Here is a 20,895-nt window from a genome sequence, read left to right on the forward strand (position 1 = left end):
TTGAATCCATTATCGTTGTTTGGCTCGCTTTGCCACCCCAGTTCAGACCCAGCCATATGCAAATCAGTTTTGACCCTGTGCCTCGTGTGAACAGTCCAGCCCTTACTGCCAAAGACAGGTCTTCCCTGAACCGGAAACAAGCATCCTGGGACCTCTTTCGGGGTAACACCCCTCATCAGCCAGGCTAGCTTGAATCCAGTTGCAAAGTGACCAAGGGACCCACGTCTGGGCATACCCTGCCAACTGAGGGCAAATGTTTGATTAATTCAGCATTCAGCCCATCAACTGTTCTTTTTGCATTTGCCGCCCTAAGAGGAAGGGTATGCCTAGAAGTGGGCCCCGTGCTCGCTACTCCACCAGATTCAAGCTAGCCAGGCTGATGAGGGGTGTTACCTCAAAACCTGTCCCTAGGTGCTTGTATCTGGTCCAGGGAAGGCCTGGGAGTTCGGGCAGGACTGTTCCCATGTGGAACAGGGTCAAGACTGATCTGCATGTAGCTGGGTCTAAACTGGAATGGTGTGGCATGCAAAGAAAAGATGGTTTTAACCCAGATCTGTGACTGGGGGTGAATGTTTGATTAATTCAGCATTCTGTCCTTCTGTTCTTTTTGCATTTCATGATAAAAGGAGAGCACAGTTTAAATACTGCAAAGCAGAAAGATGTGACCTTTGTCCCAAAACAGGGGATACACATTAAACATTTGCAATGCAGTAGGTCTCACATTTACGAGAGTTTAATATATTGGCATTTGTAAATATGGCCTTTTATGTATCTGTCTTGCTAATAATTACATAAATAAAATGCATTGTCATTTACAATGCCAATAGCTCAAACTTTAGTAAATGCGAGACCTATTCAAAGAACCAGCCGCCGTTGTTCCGGGCTGCTGGGAAGGTTATAGCACACATGACGTGCTGAATGTTGCAGGAAAGCATGTCTTGCCTGCAGTAGGAGAAACTCATTAAAGAAAATAGTGCTTATAGACTAAAAAAGACATACCGCGTAACAACCGAAGTAATAGGGCAAGTCCTTATGGGAGGTTACAAATGAAGACAAGGTTGTACTAAGGATGGACTAACAAGACTATTAACGAATCAGAAGCCAGCATTTACGAAGGGCAATGACACAAGCCAATGACAAATGTGGGCGGAGAGTGGACGGGGCTTCAATTCTATAATCTAATACAGCATGCCGCAGAGCAGCGCATGAGCTGCCCAGGCTCGACCTAAAAATAAGAAAACCACTGGGAGGCCGGAACAGTCCTTTGAAAACCAGGAGGTCCGGGGAAATTGGGACGTCTGGTCACCCGACCCTGAGTGACCCAGTGTGATGAAATCCATCCTTTTGCCACCTTGTCCCCAAATGTATGCTTTGACTAGGGTTTATTACCATTTTATTTTTCCTTTTTTTCCACTGCTGAAAGCAGTGGGCGATGCTCCTCCACCCTAGCAGAGGAGCCGCCACTGCCTAGGGCTCATCTCTACCTCTCGATTGCCGCTGTATCCTCCTCTTCAGTGGAGGACCAGGCCCAGACTCTTAGAGCACTCTTGGAGGTGGAGATTTCCTTTGATGCTTATTGGAAGTCACTGAAGTGGCTTAGGCTTGAGTTTGGAGGTTTAGGGAACCCAGCACCAGGCAATAAGCAGTAGTCCATTTTGGGTTTCTCTGGTGAAATGGATAAGGAAAGAAACTTTACCTAAAAGTATAGCACAAGGCAGCAGCGGCTCCTCCGCTAAGGCGGAGGAGCATCCCCCACAGGAAAAAATAAAATCATAATAACACCGTGTTTTTATCATTTTATTTTTCCATACTGACTGTTTAGGTGCGGGGCAGAGCGGAATGAGGCTGGGCTGCCCACAGAGCAGGGGGAGGAGTGGTGAGCACTATCTAAGTGCGCATGACGGTTTGATGGCCCTCTTGGGCCAGTCAAACAGACATTTATGTTGCGTCTTGAGCGTTGCCGCGCGGTGCCTCGAGCCAGCTGTATGTTTTTTACACGGCTATGCTCTTGTACTCGTGGCTTGTTGTGGTTTGAAGTGGGGTTGAGCATTCTGTAGGAATGCGAGTGGTTGGAAGACACAACTGATGGTGGGAGCTGACCTGCGGCTACGTCCGCTATTCCTCTGTGACAAGGGTTATGTTCTTGAATAAAGGATACTTCTTATTGAACCGACTACGAGTTTCCTTCGCAACAATGTACACTTAGCATTTCTCCACTGGACTCTATTGCACAGCCGGGTGGAGAACATGAACTGCCTCCCACTCCCTGTCTGAGCGCCGAACCAGGCCAATCAGACCAATCAAGATGCTGCTGTCATGCTGGTAACATCAGTGTTGTGATTGGCTTAAGGGAGTCTGAGAACCTGTGTGCTTCCTGTTTCCTGTGTCGACCAAAGAGGATAAAGGAGAGGTGGCGGCCGGCAGGTAAGTGAATTTTTCTTTTCTTTTTTGTTTTTTACCCCCCCCCCCATAGTAATCGCGTCAGAGGTAGTGGTAAGTTCTTTAGCAGCAGTAACAGACCCATCGTGCCAGCACCATGTACAATCTTCCAGCCGACCTCCCTGGAACCCCATGTCCCTCATTTCCACATTACATAATAATAGCATGAGTGACTTCCCCACCCACCGCTGCTTCCTCGTAGCAGCCGCTACTGGCACTAGAAAAAGATTTTTGGTCATATTTTAGTCAAACTCAGGGAAAGCTTGGAAATTTCAGCCATGTTTGCTTGGAGTGCATTACCAGCCACTGACAGATTTTAGCCTTTAAGAAGCTCTGTCTCACCCCACTTTCAACTGAGATCTGCCTGTACCAGAGAAATTTAAAAGGAATCCCTATTCACTCCTCTTAATAACGCTTAACTGTTTGGCAGAGGAGTGTGGAGTGAGTTGCCTCCACCTCCTGTCTGATTCTCTGGACCAGAAAGTTGCTTCAAAGGCTAGTGATGCTATTCTGAAGCTGTCCCTTAAGAATACAGGGCTACAGGTCATACCAGTGAAGGATTCTTATGCCTGTCAAACTTCATCTCTTCTCTAGCTGGAGAATGCAGAAAATCCTGGTAAATGTAAATGTAAATGTATTTGAGCTTATATAGCGCACAGCTACCCACAAAGGGTTTCCCGGCGCTTGCTTAGGGAACCCGTCCTGGTATTCCCCTGTGAGATAACCCCGGCAGGGTATCCACAAGGTGAAAGCCAGGCATCCCGCCGCGAGGGGCCGTTGTGGAGATTAAGCTATTGCCCAGAGTCGCAGAGTGTGAACCCGTGAGTCGAGAAGGCACCGGAGCGAGAATTATCGAGTCCGAGGAATTTTTGAGCCCAAGACCCGCCGAGGCGGGGAATTGAACCCTGGTCCAGGGCCGATCTCAGCTTCCGGGTCTGCCGCCTCTAACCCCTGAGCCACTGGTACAGAAGACGTTACTGTCTGTTTTGAAGAAAACAATTGGATCAGTTCCGTCTGGACATTTCTCTAGCCTCCTCCAATGAAGCTTCTCTCCTGTGGCTGGAAATTGTGGTAGTCCCTGTGAACAGAAGCAGCTGTTGCTGCCTTTGTAGAACATTGACAAATTGTCATTTTCTTGAGTACCTGTAACGTAGATGTTGGGGGCTGCGAAACAACTGCAAATGATTAAGTGCTTAATTTGTGCCGATTGTTGGCGGTGTCGTGGGATGGAGGAGATAGGGGCACTGGTAATTAATTTTTGGCATCAGATACTTACTGAGAGCAAGAGAGGGAAAACATACAAATTGGAGAGACGGAGGAAGAGAAAGGCAGAAAAACCATCACAAAGGAAGAAAGCAGGAACCTGCAAAAGTGATATAAAGGGGCCAGGAGTGTCTGATAGTGGATTAAAGAGGTGTGAGCTAGATTTAAGACTAACAGCCTTGGTATTAGGTGCGCCGGTGATTAATAGCATCGCCGCAGGCTCCTGAGGAGGGCTTCCGGCACTGGCACACTCTTTTACAAATTAAGCGCTGACAAATGGTGTCTCAGAAGTCGGTCCTGAAGATTTAGATATTACCTACCAATTTTCCATATAAAGTTGAGCAATTCTGTTGCAAGAGAGCTGAACTTGTGCTTTAAAAAAAGATTAGAAAGGGCCATAAATGAATGAACTGTTACCTCATTTGTTTATGTTTTTGTTTATAAAATATTTATTTTGCAAAGACTGAATTGTGCTTTTTATTTTAAAGTAACCCCAGTTCGTTTTTGCAATTAAAATTGACCTCTGGAGCAGATGTCCTTCATTGTTGTTGCATTGTACTTATTACATTGTTAAGTTTTAACTAACTTGATGAAGACCTTTTAAATTAATAATATTCTTAACTGTATTTTTGTTTAGTTTAGTTGCTGGACAGGCACCACAGGAGGAAAGCTTGTGCTGTTTGCACCAAGCCACAGAGTGAGTCAGGGATTTCTAATTGTGTGTAGATTAGGTTTCTGTTTGTTTGGGCCCTGCATGAAGCAAGTTGGGTATCTGTTCATGACTGCCCTGTCTCCATATCAGCTGAACAATCTATTATCACCCCATGCAGTCAGAAAACAAACCTAAATCCAGTTCAAATTGTGCAGCAAGACTTGGCTATTGTGCCCTAATAATGCTCCAATAGGAAACTGACAGAGTTTAATTCAGTCTTGTAAAGGAGAATGATGAAACTATTCAAGGGGTGAAGACTTTCAGCAGACACTGTGAATACCATAAGTGCTGGAAAGAAGGGGGAAGACACCGAATCCCAGTTCCCACAGCTATATCCCAAGAAAACATGCTGAATTCGTCCTGGTGTCATTTTCCGGCACTGGGCTTAATTCAGCAGCTCCTGCATGTTGTTGGCATTCCATTCGGAGCACTAACCTGTAGGCAGTGAGGAGGTCTTCCTTATTTTCTCTTCCAGCTGGGCCCAGTGTAAAGGCCTTTATATCACACACAGGCACAATAAATCATGCAAGTGTGTAAATCAATGTACAGAAAATGTTGCATAAGCCAAAGAGGGTTATAAGGTATATGAATCACATATCATTCTTGCTTGTAGAAGAATGAATGGTCGGGAGAAATACAAATCGCAGTGACTATTGTCTGTGCTACCAAGACTTTATTAGGATTCTCACAGGACACTTCTTTTCAATATTAAAATAACAACAGATTAGGGAACAAATAAGGATCTAAAGCCATGACTCTTAGTTTGCGTGCAGCTCCCTGAAGCTGGTAAATAGATCGCTGTGCTATATTAGAAGGATTGCAACTTATGAACTGGAAGTAACAAAATCACCACAGTATTAAAAGTCCAACTACCTATCTAAATAAAATACATTCTGTGATCTGCATTTGACACCAGGGGGCAGATTTACAATAACAGGCGCATCCCTGCATATTAGCAGGGATGCAACAGTTATTTTGTGTGACTCGAAAAAACCCTTGGGCCACCATGGATGTGCCGCATTTAAAATGCGGCGCATCATGGCGCAAGGATAGACAGATGTGTGACGCATTTGTCGGCTTAATGGTGATGCAGTGATGGAGTTTTGTCGCAAGCGCGATGCAACTCCAGCACTGCTCAGAGGTGCCCTATACCTAATATGTAATCTTTTCTGATTTTACTGCATCACTTTTACGGGGCTTCCTTGCAACTGAATGCCCACCCTGCATACATTATACCTGACGCAGGTATAATGTAGCACAGGGCTGTACAACGTGACACATCTAACTAGATGTGTCACGTTGTAAACATGTCACAGAGTGGCACATTGTTTACGCCGCCGCTGTGTCACAAAAGTGACGGAACGGCAGCGTAAAAGTGCCGCAAGGGGCTTGTAAATCTGCCCCCAGATGCTTTGCAGCAGGCCCATTAATCCTCTGTGCTACTTTGAGTCAAAACTGTGAATGGGAAAAACACAGAACTGTGTTAACCACTAGAGTTATCTTACTACACTATATTTATCTCCAAATTGCTGGGGATAGTGATCTGTGCGCAGGTGTCTAAACCCTGTAGGATATTTGAAAATGCAGAATTTTTGTGGCTAATTGCGTAAGAGGGCACAGATTTGCTGCCATATATATCCCTGTTGCTAATTTCTTTGCAGTAGATGTTTTTTCTTATAATAGGTCCACAAGTTGACTGTCAGACTCTGCTTTTCAAGCTCCGCCCCATGCGACTCAAGCCACTTTCCCCTGCCATCCCTTGACCCCCAATTTTTGGGTTACCGTAGTAATATTTTCCTGTTCCAGCACTGAATACAATTATATAAATCTCTAATCATATATAAGGAATGTTTCTATTTCTTTGTTAACTTTTTCACTGTTCTTCAAATCTACATTACATTTGGAAGGTAGCCTCTCTGACTCTGTTTGTCCCATCTTTGTCGAAGGTTGGTGAAAGGGTCAAAACATAGACCGGAAAAACACATATCTGGGTGTGCATATGATATCCCTATTTTAATTTTTGCTCTGTGCCAGGGTTGGACTAAGACAAAAAATAGGCCTGGGCACAAAATATTAAAGTGGCTCCATTAGTGAAGCAGATAGCTAAAAATGTGGTAATATCACTGAAATCAACAGTTAGAACTGGCACAACTGCCCACAGCTGCTTTAAAATCGGCTCATACCCTGACCTATCAGACCAGCCGATCGGGCAGTGTCTGATTGCCCTACAGGCCAGTAGGGCAAGCGCTCTGCTATAATTAAAACGAATGTCTGACATAATATCGACAGATAGAATATCGAAATACAAAAATATCGGTACAAAAATATCGACATCAAAAATATCGGAATCATATCTTCATAAAGGTAAGTACAAAAATATCGAAAAAATAATATCGTAGTACAAAAATATCGGAATTAAAAATATCGTTTTTTTAAATGTATTAATAATAATGTAAAAATAATTTTAAAATACATATAATTTTACAAATAATAAATAAAAATTTTAAAACAAAATTAAAACTAATACATATACATTTAAAATAAATAAAACACTTAATAATTTAATGTAATTTTATTTTTTTTAATGTTATTTAATTGATTTAATGTAATTTTTTTTGTTTTTACCCTGTACGCCTGTACCCCAAAAACCCAAAACTGACCCTGAACCCTAAAAATATCCCTGTACCCCAAAAATCCAAAACTGACCCTGAACCCTAAAAATACCCCTTTACCCAAAAACTGAAAACTGACCCTGAACCCTAAAAATACCCCTTCACCCAAAAACTGAAAACTGACCCTGAACCCTAAAAATACCCCTTTACCCAAGAACTGAAAACTGACCCTTATCCCTAAAAATACCCCTTTACCCAAAAACTGAAAACTGACCCTGAACCCTAAAAATACCCCTTTACCCAAAAACTGAAAACTGACCCTGAACCCAAAAAATACCCCTTTACCCAAGAACTGAAAACTGACCCTGAACCCTAAACATACCCCTTTACCCAAAAACTGAAAACTGACCCTGAACCCTAAAAATACCCCTTTACCCAAAAACTGAAAACTGACCCAGAACCCTAAAAATACCCCTTTACTCAAGAACTGAAAACTGACCCTGAACCCTAAAAAAAACCCTTTACCCAAAAACTGAAAACTGACCCTGAACCCTAAAAATACTCCTTTACCCAAAATTAATTAATATTATTTAATTACCAATTAATTATTAATTAACAATAACAATAAAGTAAATATATTAGCACATTAGCTGTAATTAATCTAATTTAATAATTAATATTATTTTTCCCAATTAATTAATTAAGAATAACAAAAAAATATATATAAAAAAACATTACTATAATTAATGTAATTAACTAATTAATATTAATTAATTACCAACTAATTAATAATTACAAATATGTACAAAATTATATTAATTAATTAACTAATTAATATAAATTAATTACCAATTAATTATTAATTAAAATATGTACAAACATATATTAATTAATTAATTATTATTAAATTACTTCCCACCCTATTCCCCTATAAACCCATAACCCGCTACAGAACATATTTATCAATTAATCAATTAATTAAAATTAATAAAAAATTTATTCTCAATTAATTAATTAATATTTCCTACTAATTAATAATTAATTTAACATAATTAAATTACTTCCCACCCTATTCCCCTATAAACCCACAACCCGCTACAGTAGTAAAAGACAATATTTAATTAAATTACATTAAAAATAAATAATAAAACATAATAAATACAATATAATATACACTAAATTTATTTAAAAATTGATATTAGTAACATCGAAGTTATTTATATCGATATTATTGACATCGATATTTAAAACTTCAATATTACTGATATCATACTAATATCGATATTAAGACTGTCGATATTACTTACCTTCGATATTTTGTCCCATCGATATTTAAACTTCGATATTATTGTATATCGAAATTTAAAACTCGATATTTTGTCTGTGTACCAATTAAAACGTCTGGACAGATCTACACCAAATGTGGCATGAAAGCAAATGGTTTTCCAGAATATGCACAATTTCTGTTTGGTGTAAATCTTTTTAATGTTTAGAAGAGATAAGTTATTTAAAAACCTGCTCTTTACCCTTGAAATATTTAGTTGCATGGGTTTGTGGACCCTTTTTTATTTGTCCAAGCTAATGAAAAATGCGTGACAGAGTCCTGAAAATTGTGGCCATCTGGGGGCACATGGCCAGAGCCTATTCGGCTGCTGTCCATGCATGCACACACAATAACTCCTCCCAAAAATGTCCAAAGTGGTGCTGTATAGAAACTCTGACAAAAGAAAGACTCCTAGCAGAAGTCATGGACCACTGAACTCATCTTGCCGTCAATAGTGGAGGTGGTCTACTATCCGTCTAAAAGATTGATAAAATGTAGAGCAAAATACATATATTCACTGCGCGGATGCTCTATTTCTCTCTGTTACCGAATGGGAGAACGTAATTGAATAGACTGAGTGTGGCACCCAGCAATTTCAAGCCTCACCTACATGGTCAACTTACACCTCCTGGCTGTCCACCATTGGACATGCGCCCGTCGTTAATTCGATAGCCCCTGCCTCTATATGATACGTATTACATAAATATATATATTCCAACACACCTGTTTATTTTATTTAAACAGACTCCAACACGCTCTGGCTCGCTTATAAGTAGGACTTTTTGTGGCTTGAGGTGACGCGTTTCGACCATCATCCGCGTTCTTTTTCATAACGAATGCATGCTGCCATTTTGATCTTTTTCGACCACCAAAATATAAAGTGACAGTGCAAATACTTTTAAAGTGACAGCACAAATAACTTTAAACAAACGTGTTGCAATATAACATTCTTCCTTCTATCATTTGGTTGGATCAAACCATTTTTCGAATATGCAATCTTGTCTTGCAATAAAATAAGACCACATTAAAATACGGTAGATTGAATTGCAAAAATAAAAATAAATGTAAACCATGATTAAATAAAACAATCAATTGAAGTGAAATACAATGAGATCGTTAAGCAGTGTTGGACTTGGCCCTTTTTGGCTAAAGTTCCCTAAACGTTTTGCCTTCCCCCTAGATCTTTTTTCTGACATGGTGTTGCCAACATAGATGCTTTGGGCACTTTGCCACTGCTGATCAGTATCAAAGTGCAAGTTCTCCCTGTGTAAAGTGTAATGGTAATTGGTTGTCCATAATTGGTATATTTCTTTTACTAGTAAAGTCCTTAGTAAAGTGCACTATGTGTGCCAGGGCTGGTAACACAAATGCTACTAGTGGGTCTGCAGCACTAATTGTGCCACCCACACAAGTAGCCTTAAAGCGAGAACTAAGGCCTGCCACTGCAGTGTCTGCGCGCAGTTTGTTAAACTGCCTTGTTGTCCTGACAAGTGCACCCACTGCCAGGCCTTACCATTCCCTTTTTATGCACATCAGACACCCCTATGGTAGGTCCAGGCTACCCCCCTGGGCAGGGCGCAGTGTATGTGAAAGGTAGGATATGCACTGAGGTGTGTACCATGTCCTGACAGTGAAATACTCTCCATTTCATTTTTCACTGTTGAAAGGCCATCTTACCCATTAGATAAAATGGGGAAGGCTGTGTATTGTGTTTCCAGCCTATCTTCCCATAGGCTTAAGATGGAGAGGTGAAGTTTAGTATGCCTGAACTCACAATTTAATAACACATCTTTTGTGAAGGTGGTTTTTGCATTGTGTGTTTAGAAAGCACACTTTAAGTGGCTGTTTTTTTGTGATCTAATATTTCTGTGTGTCTCTGCCTGGTTGTGGATTGACTGTCTGGATTTGAATGTGATAGGATCTGGGAATGTCTTGACCCAGGGGAGGAGGTGATACAGCAATAGGCTGACCTGCTTCTGGAGTGCAGGGGGGGAGGAGTAGCCCCTGGAGGTGAAGAGGCCTGGGCTGCCGCCATAAAACAATGGCTCCATCTCCTACTCAGTGATTCAGGATCCAGACCCCCACTATCAAAGGAAGAAGGTGTCACTGACAGGGAGACACACAGAACTGGTTTGGACAGGGGTCAGTGCCCCCCTGCACACAAAGACTTCAAGACATTGAGGAGTATAACTGTGAGAGCTGAAACCCCTGGATTTTGGACTGATCAAGACTGAAAAGGATTGAAACTACTTTGTGGTCAAGAGGAACACCTGCCAAGGAAGAAACAGCTGCAGAGACTGAAGGAAAGGACTGACCCTTGCTGTGTGTTCTGGGGCTGGCCGGCAGTTTGCTGATTTAACCAAGGAGAAGCTAGGAGACTTTTCTGTGTCCCCCTGCTTGAAAGGACTTTGCTGTGTGCTGTGTCCTGAAGTAACTAGTCCCCAAAGGCCCGAGGAGAGCTGGCTCCCTGTTGTGAAAACTCAGGGACATAAACGTTTCCAGAGGCATCTCAGCGACGCTGAGTGTGTGTGCTTTTTGCAGCCTGTCACCTTTGTAAGAACTGCCCTGTGATTGTGGGCACCCGGAATCCAAGTGAGTCTCAACGACACTGTGTGCATGTGCTTCATGCAGCCTGAGACCTCCGTGAGGACTGTCCTGTGATTGTGTGCACCGGGAGTCTCAGCGACGATGTGTGGGTGTGCTTTGTGCAGCCTGAGACCTTCATATGGATTGTCCTGTGATCATGTGCTCCAGGAGGCCAAGTGAGTCTCAGCGACACTGTGTATGTGTGCTTTGTGCAGCCTGAGACCTTCGTGAGGATTGCCCTGTGATCGTGTACACCCGAAGCACAAGTGAGTCTCAGCGACGCTGTATGCGTGTTCTTTGTGCAGCCAGAGACCTTCGTGAGGATTGCCCTGTGATCGTGGGCACCCGGGCTTAAGTGAGTCTCAGCGATGTTGTGTGCGTGTGCCCTGTTGCAGCCTGAGACCTTCGTCATTGCCATCGGCCCGGACCGACATCCCCAGAGGAGCTGTGCCGCCAGTCCGAGCCTGTCTTTGCCAAGGAGGGACCTCAAACCATCCCTGTCGGGGGGGGGCCTTGTTCCACTGCCCAAGATCAACGAAGTCGCATCGAAGGCCCAAGTCGTGAGGAGAGTGAGATCGCACTCCCTCAGTAACGCTCAGCGAGCGAGCGTGCGTTTGTCGCACCTGGGGCGGGGTGCGGGCTATGAGAGGGACGCTCTCTGCCTCTCCTCACTTCGCAGCGCGAGCCTCCACTGAAGTCTGTATTGCGGTCCTTACATGCTGAGGAGTGGCAGTACCGGGGCCGGAGTGTAGCGCTACACTTTGTTTTACACCATACCTGTGTTGTCGGCATAATTTGGCAGTAGGTGACTGCGAGTCAGCAGGAGTGGCATAGAGACCATCCAGAGCACCGCGATCGGTGCCAGAGTATATTATTTTGGTATTACGAACAGCCTGATTGTTGCATTACGCATTACATCATATTGGTATTACAAACTGCCTGATTTTTGCATTATGCATTACATCATTTTGGTATAACGAACTGCCTGATTGTTGCATTATGCATTGCATTATTTTTGCATTACGATCTGCCTGATTGTTGCATTACGCATTACATGATTTCTGCATAACGAACTACCTAATTTTTGCACTACGCATTGCATTATTTTTGCATAAAGGACTGCCTGATTGTTGCATTACGCCTTGCATTATTTTTGCATAGCGAACTGCATTATTTTTACTTCACGAAGTGCCTGATTCTTGCATTACGAACTGCATAGCATTGCATTAGGACTGTATTGGAACATATAGAATTGCTCATTAATACTGCAAGAACCTACAAGGGCTTGCTGGCCTAATAACGGCCAGGTGAAATATTACAAATATGCATATGTTGGATTTGTATTGTGTGCTCTCATTGTATATCTTTTTATATAAACGTATACTTGTTTTTATGAAACTGGTGTGGTGTCCATTTGTGGTGTCATCATTGGGTTACTGAGAGCGGGGATTGCAAATACTTTACACATTTGCATTGGAGATAAGCCTGGCTGCTCGTGCCAGGCTACAGAGGGGGTGAGCAGGGGCTATCTGAGAAGGTGCCTTCCTTTCCCTGACTTAGAAACAAGGGTCCCTATTTGGCCTAAGGAACCTACCTCAGCCAACTAGAGACCCCCAGTTCTAACAGCATGTTGTCCCATTCTGATCTACTGCACACAGGCAATTGTTGCATCAAGTTCTGTCTTAATCAGCCCCTGTGTCAGCCTATCTTCTACCGCACTTGGTTGCACATTCTGTGTCTGCTACATTTTATTGTGCAGAACTTGCCTTGAGTGCATATGACCAAGTAGCAATGTGCAAAATTACACAAAATTCATATATATATTTCTATGTGTATTTTTTTTTACATATAATTTTAGATTCTGTCAACTGTTACAAGCATTGATCATTTTATTTGACCTCAATGTATCACAATATTGCTGTCCTAATTCTGTTATTACTCGTTCTGGTGTGTTGTAATAGCGTCACAAACATCCTGTAGTCCAGCCAGCACTATATTAGGAACTATAATGAAGAAAATAATAAATGCTGTAACCTTGGTGAATCCAACACAGTGCATGTGGCAGTGGCTACTGAAACTGCGATTGTGCTGCAGGGCTGGTTGTCAGAGCTGTGTTTGAGACCTCGGTGCTGGAAGGGAGCAGTGTGCAAGGGGCCAGGAGGACGTCCCTTTGTAGAGCTGTGCATGTTGGTGTCAGTTCTGACGTAGCAGGTGGTGCAGAAAGTGCTACTAGAGGTGAGCAAGCCAGACTATTTGTGGGAAGAACTGAGGCAGGGGTCTGGCTTGGCTCTACAGTGGCGGATGGTATTTAACGGTGGTTGGGAGGCGGGTACGGGGTTGGGGGAGGCAGTGAAAAAATAATATGCATGCCTGTCTGCCACCGCCACCTCCTTCTCTCAGTCCCCTTCTTAGCCTGCTTCCAGGGCAGGAAGTACCCGGCTCCCAGCCTCCGATACCCAATCACAACACTGCAATGCAGCATTGTGATTGGTCTGAGTGCCATAGATCGGCGCTCAGCCAGAGAATGGGAGACTGGGCATGTCCTCCATGCAGGCTGTAATGTAGCCTGCATGGAGGACATACAAAGTTTGCATGACGGCTTGGCCGGCCTGAGAGGCCCAAGTACGAGCCGAGCTGAGCCAGCAAAAAAGAAGCAGCGACAGCCACACTATTGCATAAAATGCAGAGCAACTAGGAGAAAGGTGTAGGAGGGCAGGGTCCACTTCCCTTGCTGGTGTGTAATGCGCAGTGCTCTCCTCCCCAGGGGTGGCTCCTCAGTTATGGTGAAGGAGCATCGCCCGCCACCCCCCCCCCCCCAGCACCCTCAAAAGTTGAAAAATAAAATGATAATAAAACAGGTTTATAATCGTTTTATTTCTCAACTTCTAAGTGCCGAGTGTCAGGGATGGGGCCACAGCAGGTGGAGTGATGGGCACTGCCATCAGTGCGCATGTCGGTTTGGCCGGCCGCCTTAGGATGGCCAAACCGACATGCACTCTGAGCTGTCGCCACCCCAAGCTGTGTTGCCAGGTTGGAGATAGAAGGCACAGGCTCCTAGTCTCTCTGGGAGCGTACATCCAGGCCACTAGGCCTATCTTGACGCTGCTCTCGTGCATGAGAGCAGCATCAGGATTGGCCGTAGGGGAGTCCTGTGAGCCTGTGCTGCAGTCAGGAGCAGAAGAGCGGCGATGCATGGGACACAGTTAAATACTTTTTTTCTTCTTCTTTTTATGTATATTTGTCGTCCTCCCCACCGCGCCCCACCCCTGTGCCCTGACACTAGCCACTATTGCTCCTCCCTCGGGATAAGAATGAATGGACAGTGCTGTAGAGTTTATGGTGCACCCCAATCCTGGTCCTTGCCTCTATCTCCTTCCACCCACTTAAGGTGTGCCGTTGGTACGGGTTCCAGCAGCTGCGAACCAAGTGAGGGGCTAGGAGGTAACACCCTCTTTAAGTTTCCTGCTGAGGCAAGTTCTCTGCAAAAGCCAGCATTTCATTTATCTGAAAGTTCCTTTATGGAAAACCCAATTGTCCTGTTGAGGCCCATCACTAATAATCTCCGTATTATCTGCAGCTAAGAGGGAGGGAATCCAGTGGGTAATTGAAAGTTCAGAATTCCTGTATTGACACTTGTTTCTGCAAAAACAACAGTTGATGGACAGAATGCAGAACAACGTCATACATTCACCACAGTACAGAGGTCTGGGCCTAAATCCATTGTTTTTTTGCTCACCATGCCATTCCAGTTTGGACCCAGCCATATGCAAATCAGTCTTGACCCTGCACCCAATGGAAACAGTCCAGCCCGAACTGCCAAGCTATGTCCTCCCTGGACTGGATCCAGTTGTTTCTACCAGTTACCACATTTCTAAAAGAAAAAAATAGTGGCCATTTCTCTGTGTTTTAAGAATCTTCGAAGTCCCAGGTGGTATGCTTGAAGCAAACTCCATATAAAGTCAGCTGTATTAATTGAAACGTGACCCTTCCGTTTTTCTGTACTTCATTTATCAGTCAGGGTAAACTACACCAGCTCTAAAGCAGTTAGATTCCCAAAGGTCACTTTGATGTGATTTAGGCACAAGGATTTGCCCAGAATCACAGGATGTTGAGCCAATGCTGAGAGTGGAACCTATCTCCCCAGTTCCAAAGTCGGCAGCTCTGGCCGTAACGCCACATTCCCTCCCTGGATGGTTTTCTCATCCTGTGAAAAACAACATTGTTAAACATCTGAGAAACACCAATACAGACGCACTGTTTGAGAGGCAATGTATTTGTGTTGGAAGTTTTTTCGAGTTTTAACACAACTCTGGTTTCCACAACCTGTAAAAACCAACATTGTGCTAAAACTATAGGACACCCATACACAGGTGCATTCTCTACTGAATGCCAACAGACAGTGCGTCCATATTTGAGTTTCAAATGTTCATTTTCACAGGCTCGGCTCTATATTGTGAAGGAGTAGTTGGGCTCGGCTCGTGTTGGGCTCAAGGTTCGACAAGGACCTCGAGCTGAGCCAGAGCCGGGCATCTGGCTCGAGCCAGACTTCAGCTACCATGGACTCACCCACCTCTATGTACTACTTGCGGGCTGATTTTGTGTGGACCAGATTTTGGAATGGGGATTTAGGGCCATATGTATCAATGTTAGGTTTTGCGATTCTCAAATAGCGAATTTTTGAGAATCGCTATTTGAGAATCGCAAAACGCTATGTATGTAGGATCTGCAATAAATTGTGCAAATCCTACATATTCCTTAATTGCGAATCGCAAATTGCAATTCGCAATTAAGGAATACCTCCCCATTCATTTCTATGGGCCTAGAGGCCCATAGGAATGAACGGGAAGACGTTCTCAATTTGCGATTCTCAATTAGAGCATCGGAAATTGAGAATGCAATTTCAAGGGTGCCCTGGGTGTCAAAAGGACACCCTCTTGCACCCCCTGAAATGAGCATGTGTGCACATGTGGCGCACATACATGCCCTAATTACAACCAACCTGTAGTTGACGGTAATTTGCAATTCCTTGTTCCATATTCGCACAACTTGGGTGCCTCATACATTCCATTTAAGGAATCACAAAATGAGTTTCCTTAAATGCATTTGCAAAATAAGGAATTGCAAATTTTGCGATTCCTTATTTTGCTAGGCAGTTTTTCTTTTATACATACCTTTAAGCCTAATTGCGAACGCAAACGCTGCGATCGAATTTTGAATGATACATATGGCCCATAGTGGCTAGAAATAACAATTCGGGCCTGTATCCCTGCTCCTAATTCTACCAATTACGAGTTAATCTCTCTGGAATGGGCAATTTTCATGTGACCCACTTTTTCTGGGTCAAATTAAGAACAATATTCCCTTTTTTCATCTGGATTAATGCTGCATGTACCTCTGCTCCGAGCAGGTGTTAAATGGGAGTGGCGGGGGGAATCTGTGAGGAGCAAAGTGTGGGAGGTTGGGGTGGAGAGAGGATGGTGGAGGCTGATATGAGGCTAGAGGGAGCATTATTTGCTTTGCCATGCTGTAGGAGATAGTTAGCGGTATAAAAAGGGGGTGGTGATGGACGGAGCATCTGAATCAATCAAACACTCACACCCAGTCAAAAGATCTGGGTTTAATCCATCACCGTTCTTAAGCCCACTCTGCCACCCCAGTTCAGACATGGCTATATGCAAATCAGTCTGACCCTGTGCCTCATGGGAACAGTCCAGCCCGAACTGCCAAGCCATGTCTTCCCTGGACCGGAAACAAGCTTCCGAGGACCGGTTTCTGGCATTCCAGCCGTCTTCAGCCCGGCTTGCTTGAATCCAGTGGCAAAGTGAGCAAGGGACTCGCGTCTGAGCATACCCTGCCACACTTATGGTGGCCAAAAGCGGTATAAAAAGGGGGTGGTGGGCAGGGGAGTTGGGTAAAGGCTGCCTATGTTTTTGGTAGGGATGGCATAATGTGTGTAATTTGCTGTAGCGTAATAGAGAGAAATTCCAGAAACATTACAGAAGATAATGCGGAATTATGCAATGAATGTACCTGTGGTAATGGTAAATAAGTCCATGTAACCGAGGTGTAGATCAATGAAGCAGGTTTATTGTAGATCTTAAGGTGAGCTTGTAGATTATAATGCGAGCCCCACCAGGAGCAGCTCCCTTGCTGCTCAGCCTATACTCCCAACTGACACTCGTCCACACCAGGCATCCCCAACATTCCATTACCGCACATGCACCAGCATTCCATAACGCATCCACTCTAGCTGAGCAGCAAGGCAGAGAAGAAGGGAAGATGCATAGCACCGAATACTAGATACAACACATCTTCCCCCTTTACAAATCAACAACAAAGAATAACATGCTGCCAACAACGTGATGTAAACACGACAGCACATAGCATTACATGGGAAGGAAATCGATAAATACATAAGATGAAATCATGATACACATCCTCCCCTTTTTCGTAGTAAAACATAACAATAAAATGCAAGATACAAATCCTTGTTACAATAAAAAACAAAGTTTCACATGTTAAAGGCTGAAAGAGAACAAAAATATTGCAAGGAAACACTAAATGAGAAAGAGAAATATGTGAACTCTCATCAAACGCGCAGTAATACAAACACAAGCAGAGATAAAACACAGGACAAAACGTCAGAGTACACCAGTACACACCAGTTGGCCAGACAAGTATGCATGATAAACCGCGAACGCCAAAAAGAAAATATAGAACAACCAGGAAAGAGGAGATACTCTCAACTCAGGAAACACAGGAAACTCATCAACACACACATAAAGGGGTGAATAATACACCCCCTGGAAGTACCTACAATGATAAAAGAAAACCTCAAATGCCAGACTATCCACGCACATTACCATACTTTAGTGCAAAAGTAGAATAGAACCTGACAGAAATGAATAGGAATCATAGCAAAAGATTCCATAAACAGGTTGTTTGCAAAACAATTACTGTAAAGTAAAATCTAATGTAAATGTAGGTGACGAATCCACAAATTATTAATTGCCAAAGTTGGAAGGTCACATAGCTCAAAAGCTATAAAAACAAATGCCTTGACCAAAGGCAGGTTTCTTGTAAACTTGTAATAAAATACTGTAAAATCATACAGGACAAACATAGGTGACAAGTCCACGCAGAAAGAATTGCACAGGTGGAAAGTCACATAGCCAGAAACTATTATAAAGCATACCTCAATCAGCAAAATTCATTGAACTAATTTGTCAACAAATTACTGTAATGTACCATATCCTGCAAAGAAAATGTAGGTGACGCGGAAAGTCACACGGCTATAACATATCATACCTCAACTAGAGGAAAATCCTCAAAAGGGAAAACTAGTATGAAACTAACTGTACAATTGATAATCAAGCAGGGAAAGTAAAGGTGACTAATATACACCCATTAAAATTGGACAGGTGCAAAGTCACCCAAACCTCAAACTATCAAAAAGATCCCCTAACGTAAAGCTTGCAAGCAACATATCGTAATGTAAAAACATAAAACAGGAAGAATGTAGGTGACAACTCTACACAAAGTATTATATAAAAGTGGCAAGTCACATAGCTGAAGGCTTTCATAACGCATAAATCAAAAGACAAACATGCAGAGAAAACAGTGTGAACGACATTATCATGTAATAGGTGACGAATCCACGCGCAAATATTTGCGCAAATGGTGAGAATTCACATTATGTCAAAGCATTAAAAAAATAAGAACGTGAAATACAAATGTACAGAAAATCATTGAACAGTAAAGAGAAAAGCATTAAACATTAGCAATAAAGCATTTTAAAGAGCTGATGCTTCTCCCCGGTGAGCGACTCCTCACCCGAAGTCCATCTCAACTGCAGGAGCCATCTGAAATCGCACTGAAGACCCATGTACTTAAGATGTTAAGCAAAGTCAGGTGAACGCAGTTCCGGATCGAAGACCAAATACTGAAGATGGAACAAAGATGACTTTTGTGGAATTTAAAGCAGCAAAGCGTCCTGCAGAGAAACGGTAACAACTTGTTTCCTCTTCTTCAATTATAAGTGCACTAGAATCTATGTTATAGAATAAGTTGCACATATATGACTCACCCCTAAATGCCTGCTGGAAAAAAACAGCGCCTCAAACCACAGCATGTGGACACCATATTGCAGAGAGAAACCAGTTCACAACAGTAAAATTAACTTTATTGTCCTGTAACAGAGAAAAAAGTGACTGGCAAAGCGTGTCACAATAAGAACCTCCCAAAATCTCAGAAAGATGCCAAACGTAAAATGGTACAAAGGGGGTGGTGATGGACGGAGCATCTGAACCAATCAAACACTCACACCCAGTCAACAGATCTGGGTTTAATCCATCACCGTTCTTTAGCCCACTCTGCCATCCCAGTTCAGACATGGCCATATGCAAATCAGTCTGACCCTGTGCCTCATGGGAACAGTCCAGACCGAACTGCCAAGCCATGTCTTCCCTGGACCGGAAACAAGCATCCGAGGACCGGTTTCTGGCATTTCAGCCGTCTTCAGCCCGGCTTGCTTGAATCCAGTGGCAAAGTGAGCAAGGGACTCACGTCTGAGCATTTCCTGCCAACTTATGGCGAACAAAGCGGTACAAAAGGGGGTGGTGATGGAGTCAAGCTATCCTGGCTGAAGACGGCTGATAGCCAGAAACTGGTTCTAGGATGCTTGATTCCGGTTTAGGAAAGACATGGCTTGGCAGTTCGGGCTGGACTGTTCCCATGAGGCACAGGGTCAAGGCGGATTTGCATATGGACATGTCTGAATTGGGGTGGTGTGGAGTGCAAAAAAACAATGGATTTAGGCCCAGATCTCTGTACTTGGGTGAATGTATGACATTGTTCTGCATTCTGTCCATCAACTGTTGTTTTGCAAACGTAAAATGGTGGCACGCACTGGTGATACCTTGCCCGCTCGTGGCAATTTTGAAATGAAAGGCGGGGGCGGTTCAACTGCCATGGCGAAGACAAAAGATTAAATGGGCAAAGAATTCACTGTAAATGTAAAAACACTGGCAAAATGCGGAAAAAACTCTGTTTTCTCTGAGGTACAGGCATGTCACTGCGGGTTCAAGCAGAGCCAGCAGGACAGTAAAAGTCAACATCATCAGCAGGACATCAGGCTTGAAATAGGCAGAGAGAAAGACGCTTGATAAATCAAGACACAGGCTGAAAGTACCTTGCAGCTCATAAATAGATGAAGTATGAAATCACAGAATTGGGATCCAAGTTAACAGGAGGAGTAAAATCAGTGTTCAAGGGGAACTGCCACATAGATTTGAATGTAGGAAGGCAGGCAGAAAGCTGAGATAAGTGAGTAGGAACAGGTACACAGCTGTCATCACGATAGCAGGAAGTGTCGAAGTGCAGAAACTAGCACACAGCTGAAGGCACACAGCAGACATAGGCGAGCAGGAAAGTAGAGCAGGGACTGGCAAAGGAAAGTGGGGCGACCGTTGAAGGGTCGCTGGTGGGGCTCAGAGTTGCCAGTATGCTTTAAGGTCCATGGATTGTAGTTTCAAAATATTATTTACCTTGTCTTAAAATTGATAGGTTGTAGTTTCAACAGATTCTTGAAGTTGCCTTGTAGTTTCTTCAGAAATCAAAATTTGTAATCTATCAGGTACATGTAGATTTTTTCCAGATCATCGCCAAATGTGGTAATGGTAAATAAGTCCATGTAACCGAGGTGTAGATCAATGAAGCAGGTTTATTGTAGATCCTAGGATGAGCTTGTAGATTATAATGCTCCCTTGCTGCTCATCCACACCACCGCGGTACAAAAGGGGGTGGTGATGGACAGAGCATCTGAATCAATCAAACACTCACACCCAGTCAAAAGATCTGGGTTTAATCCATCACCGTTCTTTAGCCCACTCTGCCACCCCAGTTCAGACATGGCTATATGCAAATCAGTCTGACCCTGTGCCTCATGGGAACAGTCCAGC

Source organism: Lissotriton vulgaris, chromosome 10 (assembly GCF_964263255.1).
Source record: "Lissotriton vulgaris chromosome 10, aLisVul1.2, whole genome shotgun sequence".
Lineage (NCBI taxonomy): Eukaryota > Metazoa > Chordata > Amphibia > Caudata > Salamandridae > Lissotriton > Lissotriton vulgaris.